We start from the raw sequence: 5,780 nt of genomic DNA, 5'->3' as shown, positions 1-5,780 counted from the left end.
AATGATTTTAATGTTGTACTTAACTCGTCAGCATAGATAAACAGGAAGTGTGAATATACTTAGCAGCCACAAAACTCCAATTGTTAGAAACTTTTGCGCTATATTATAAATTTATATGATATGGCTGACAAAAATAACAGACTCCTATTGAATTAAAAATGTATAATAATATATGAATAATCACAAATCATAAAACAAGACCGGTCTTAGTAGTTTAAACATCTAAGATGACAAGTATATATACTTTCCAATAAAAGGAGGTGGACTTAAGCATATTCTGTGCACAGAGGTGTAAAAACTAGCTCTATAGCTAAATGACTTGATTTACAAAGTAAAAAAAATAGATCAAGTGTAGCTGCTGGTAGAACCCGTATAATAGATGTTTCCAATAGACAGTCACTTTGTATCAAAGTTCCTTTGAATGTAATAATCCAACATAGGTCAGTAAAATGAATGAGAGCCGTTTTCAACCGGAATCTTACGTGAGGTGTGAGCAAGTAGTATCAGCAGGAGTACATCCCGACGTCCACCACACTGGCTTCTAGCTGCGGGGAAAACGGCACCTGCACTGGCGCCTGCTACAACCTGTCCTGCTCGGTCTGAATGCTCCACAGGTCTCCACCTCTACGTGCCGTTTGCGGGCACCGGTGAACGGCTCCTCTCCACTCAAGAATAAACAACCAGCAGATGAATGCTGCGGCCGGTATGTACTACGGGTCTAACTCCAGCTGGGGTCCAACAGTTCAGCTTCTGACGCGTTTCGCTCCTCCCACAGGGGCTTCCTCAAGTATATATACTTGTCATCTTAGATGTTTAAACTACTAAGACCAGTCTTGTTTTATGATTTGTGATTATTCATATATTATTAAACATTTTTAATTCAATAGGAGTCTGTTATTTTTGTCAGCCATATCATATAAATTTATAATATAGCGCAAAAGCTTCTAACAATTGGAGTTTTGTGGTTAATTGCACTTGGGTGGCCCAGTGCAATTTGATTGACCTGCTAACCCCAGGTCATTAACTTTTTGCAGCTGATTGTTATTATATCCAAAAGGGTTTTTTATAACATTTGATATTAGCGCCTGATAAAAAAGGTTTTTATACTTAGCAGCCAATCAACAGATTTGTTGTGGCTGGCGTTGTTATGGAGACACTGCTCTATTCATGCATTATTGGTAGGGGACATATTTGGGGGTGGCGCTGTAATTTGCCCGTGTATCGCATCATCGGAGTCCCAATCACGTGACCTATGCGTCACGTGACCGGAGCTCCGGCAATGTCTGCCTACATCAAAGGGAGTGGGGGAAAAATAGGGGGTGGGGAAAGGTATTCCCAATTACTTCAAAGTGTCTGGACAATGTGTCCCGTTGCTTTAGATGTAAAAATAAAGCCAAAAGAGAGGGGATTTTTCACATAGACGCAGGGCCAAAATTGAACATGGGGGGGCCAGTATCCTGTTATTGATACTGGGACGGTTTGAATAAAGAATAATAATAATAATAATAAAGGGGGCCTCAAAAAGGGCCATACACATTGTATATGTTTACAATTTCCCACAACTAAATTGTGGTGATATCAGTGAGCATGTGAGCATTGCCCCACTGACGAGAATAGGGTGTACCAATACTGCGAAGATATAGCCTTTTAGCTGTAGAATATCATATAATTGAAAATAAAGGCACAAAAATGACTTCTATCTATCAACTAGGCAAACCTATTAAGCAACTGGTTTTTCCACACGCAGATAGGTATCTACTTGACTATCTACAGTCATACCATGCTGGACATGCCCGATCTCGTCTGATCTTGGAAGCCAAGCAGCATTGGGCCTGGTCAGTACCAGAAAGGGTGACCCTCTGGGAATACTGGGTACTGTAGTATCAAGGAACACACCTTCCGTGTATATACACTCTATTCACCAGTATTTTCCACCACAATTTCTTATTGCAGTACTTTACCTATGTTTACCTTTCTAGAAGGAGTCCGGAGTCGTTAAAGCCGTTTTTTTCTTGTTTCTCTCATATGAATATACTCACGTATAAAAAATTCATAAACCAATAGAGAAAACAAGATTTACCAAATTTTCGCTCTGATTAATTTCAAATATCAATACTCGCTTAATCCTAGTGGGTGTGCACACAAACCATCTGCCACCTACTTCATACCAAGTGAGTCACCTATCGTCTTATCATCATTTAATACTTTTTTAATCACTCTGCTGATATATACAGCATTATTTGTGTAATTTGTCTTTTTCGTCTGATATCCAATAAAAGTTACGTTTTAGCTTCATATTCACATTCACAAATATTCCATTTTCATTAACAAGTCAATTTATATAAAGTGTGCCCCAGAGAGACACTAAAACAGTCCTCGTTTGAACTAATGTGCGGGAGCACCGCCAACTTCGTTCTATCCCAAAAGCCAGGCAGGCGAAGCGGTAGTTTTATGTTGGTCATTAATTTTGCCTTTTTTGGTACAAAAATTGTTTAAAAATTGCTATCATCTATTTACAATCTGGTCCTGTGCAGATTCCAAAACCCTAACCCATTACTGCATGTTATTTTTCTTCTCAGGACTTTTATGTGCCCCTTCCCACGACTCTATAGATAGGGTCAGTACCTGTTATGGGGTTTACTCTATGGGGTAAAATTACTAAGATGGGAGTTCTATTTAAGATGGGATGTTGCCCTTAGCAACCAATCAGATTCTACTTCTCATTTATCTAGCACCTTCTAGAAGATAATACCTGGAATCTGATTGGTTGCTATGGGCAACATCCCATCTTAAATAGAACTCCCATCTTAGTAAATTTACCCCATATGACTAATTACCAGAAATAAAAAAGTTTTGGTGCTCCTTGTGCGTTGACATCAGTATAAGTTGGGGTAAAACAGTTACCTGGAAATATATATAATTTGTCCTTATTGTCAATTTTTGCACATTATTACATGGATTATATTTTTTCCAGAGATGAGCTGGTTCGGTTCCTCGAGATCCGAACCCCCCCGAACTTCACCCATTTTACACGGTTCCAAGGCAGCCTCGGATCTTCCCGCCTTGCTCGGTTAACCCGAACGAGGCCGAACGTCATCATCTCGCTGTCGGATTCTCGCGAGATTCGTATTCTATATAAAGAGCCGTGCGTCTCCACCATTTTCACTCGTGCATTGAAGATTGAACAGAGAGGACGTGGCTGCGTTCTCTCCCTGAAAAGCTCCGTAATCTGTGATCAGTGCGCTGCAAATATCTGTGCTCAGTGTGCTTAAAATATCTACGTTCTCTGCCTGAAAACGCTCCATATCTGTGCTCAGTGCGCTGCAAATATCTGTGCTCAGTGTGCGTTATTGTGGGGACTGGGGACCACCAGTATATAATTAATTATACTTATAGTAGTACAGTACAGTAGGCCATTGCTGTATCTTGCAGCTCTGTGTCACTGCAAGTATCCATTCCATATCTGTGCTGCATTTTTGTGAGCAGTATATAGTATTACAGTGCAGCATTTTGGTGACCCAACAGTATATAGTTGTGTACAGTAGGCCATTGCTGTATCTTGCAGCTCTGTGTCACTGCAAGTATCCATCAATTCTATTTTCTTCCAGTGATTTGGACCTATAATACCATTGATTAGAACGAATAATTACAGTGATTTTGTCATTTTCTTCCAGTGATTTGGACCAATAATACCATTGATTAGAACGAATAATTACAGTGATTTTGTCATTTTCTTCTAGTGATTTGGACCAATAATATCATTGATTAGAACAAATAATTCCAGTGATTTTGTCATTTTCTGCCAGTGATTTGGACCAATAATACCATTGATTAGAACGAATAATTCCTGTGATTTTGTCATTTTCTTCCAGTGATTTGGACCAATAATACCATTGATTAGAACGAATAATTCCAGTGATTTTGTCATTTTCTTCCAGTGATTTGGACCAATAATATCATTGATTAGAACGAATAATTCCAGTGATTTTGTCATTTTCTTCCAGTGATTTGGACCAATAATACCATTGATTAGAACAAATAATTCCTGTGATATTGAGGTGTTTGTGTCGCTTAGCTTAGCCGTCCAGCGACCACAGTGCACCTCTTTTTCTCTTTTCTTTGCATCATGTGCTGTTTGGGGCCAATTTTTTTAAGTGCCATCCTGTCTGACACTGCAGTGCCACTCCTAGATGGGCCAGGTGTTTGTGCCGCACTCTTGGGTCGCTTTGCTTAGTCATCCAGCGACCTCGGTGCAAATTTTAGGACTAAAAATAGTATTGTGAGGTGTGAGGTGTTCAGAATAGACTGGAAATGAGTGGAAATTGTGGTTATTGAGGTTAATAATACTATAGGATCAAAATTACCCCCAAATTCTATGATTTAAGCTGTTTTTGAGGGTTTCTTTTTTTAAAAACACCTGAATCCAAAACACACCCGAATCCGACAAAAAGTTTTCAGGGAGGTTTTGCCAAAACGCGTCCGAATCCAAAACACAGCCGCGGAACCGAATCCAAAACCAAAACACAAAACCGAAAAATTTCCGGTGCACATCTCTAATTTTTTCTATGTTATTTTGGAACTATCGGTAACCCAAGAGTCACTTATATAGTCTAGTTTTTCTCCATGTGATTTATTACATTTTGTTTTCCTATTGTGTTTTTAATTTGTCAGCAAGTTGTTTAGCAACTTTTTCAAGCTTATTTGTGTAATTTTATGCTTTTTGGGGGTTATTCAGACATGGCGGCAATAGTGGCCCACATCGCAGCTTGCCAGTGCCAGCACGCTGCGCATGCACAGTGGCCACACAGCGGCTGTGCGATCACACACACATTGGCAATGTGATTGACAGCGGCAGGTGTTTTCGGGGCAGTGATGTGGCGTTGGGGGCGGGGAGAACGGGGGTAGGCCGGGATCGTTTCTTTGGCGACTGCATGACGTCACATGCAGACACTCTGTAAAAAAATAGCCGCTGACCACCTGGCTATGGTCAACCCTAAATCCGATTAGATTGCAAAAACATCGGGAGGCGGCCCCACACATGCTGGATGGCCTTGCCCTGTGCTGGGTGGCGCTCAGCATGTGCAGAGATGAACGCAGATCTGGCTGCATATGCAGCCATGTGCGTTCATCTCTGAAGAACTCCCTTTATCCAATGACTGGAAGCCAACCTTATATATGTTAATGTGGGGCACTGGACACGGAGGCTATCTGCCTCTTATTAGATTCCATGTGTAATGCACTGTCTGCCTCTTATTAGATTTCATGTGTAATGCAATGTCTCCGTTCTCCTTTATCCTCCTCCTGGAGCTGGCATCATTCTGTCTCCTTCCTGTCATTGCCCAGCTCTGTATAAAAGCAGGTATTTTGCTCGCTGTGTGTTATAATGTGACACTCATGCATCACAATTCAATTCCTGCTCGGCCACATAGTATGTTGCCAGAAGATTAGGGTCTTGGTGTAAATCCCAGAGGCAACAAAGTGTTCACCTCAGGGCACCACCAGGGTGCCAAGTTGGAGGCATGGTGCCAACTAAAAACTGGGACCTGTAGTCTAGGATGCCCAGTCTTTGTAGTCTGGGCTGCCCTACTAGCAGTGTCATGGATATAGCACATGACCATTTATACTGTACATGCTCCACCTCCTCATGCTCTTCAACTCCAGGCTCCACTATCATTCATGCTGATAAGTAACAGGCGGGATATCTCCTCGGAGATGTCTTGGAGGAGATCTTGCTCCAGGCACCAGCTTTAAAGTTCCGCAGCTGCCTCTCTATACATAAA

The 5,780-nt window shown here is 41.2% G+C and overlaps 1 pseudogene; it reads left to right on the top strand.

Moving 5' to 3' along the window:
* Window positions 1-1,765: 1,765 nt before the first annotated feature.
* LOC134946423 (5S ribosomal RNA) lies at window positions 1,766-1,884 on the top strand (annotated as a pseudogene).
* Window positions 1,885-5,780: the final 3,896 nt, after the last annotated feature.

Source organism: Pseudophryne corroboree, chromosome 7, assembly GCF_028390025.1.
Source record: "Pseudophryne corroboree isolate aPseCor3 chromosome 7, aPseCor3.hap2, whole genome shotgun sequence".
Classification (NCBI taxonomy): Eukaryota; Metazoa; Chordata; class Amphibia; order Anura; family Myobatrachidae; genus Pseudophryne; species Pseudophryne corroboree.
Note: the sequence above shows the minus strand (reverse complement) of the source record. Positions and strands in the feature narration are given on the sequence as shown.